Genomic DNA, 276 nt, shown 5'->3' on the forward strand with positions numbered 1-276 from the left:
ATTATTTAACTATTATGTGAAATTATGTATTTCGTATTTAATTATTTATATTTTATGCTTTATAGTTTTATATTTTACTTTTTAAATTTAAATATAAATAAATAAGAATATTGAATGTTGACTACATTATTTTTTTCTTTTCAGGTTTGTTTAAAATATGAGAAAGTTGAAAACAATTGACAAATTTTTTAAAAGAAAAGAAGTAGATCGCTTAAATGATTTTTCTACACTTGAACCACCAAACCTTAATACTTCAACTCATGAACAAGAGCAGTG

At 20.7% G+C, this 276-nt stretch overlaps 1 protein-coding gene across 1 annotated transcript in view; it reads left to right on the forward strand.

Moving 5' to 3' along the window:
- LOC149526982 (uncharacterized) overlaps positions 1-276 on the forward strand; it is an 8759-nt gene that overhangs the window by 5291 nt on the left and 3192 nt on the right. The gene's annotated exons all lie outside the window — the stretch shown is intronic.

This window comes from Theobroma umbraticum, unplaced genomic scaffold (genome assembly GCF_002168275.2).
Source record: "Theobroma umbraticum cultivar Fairchild unplaced genomic scaffold, ASM216827v3 scaffold_67.0, whole genome shotgun sequence".
In the NCBI taxonomy this organism is placed as follows: domain Eukaryota; kingdom Viridiplantae; phylum Streptophyta; class Magnoliopsida; order Malvales; family Malvaceae; genus Theobroma; species Theobroma umbraticum.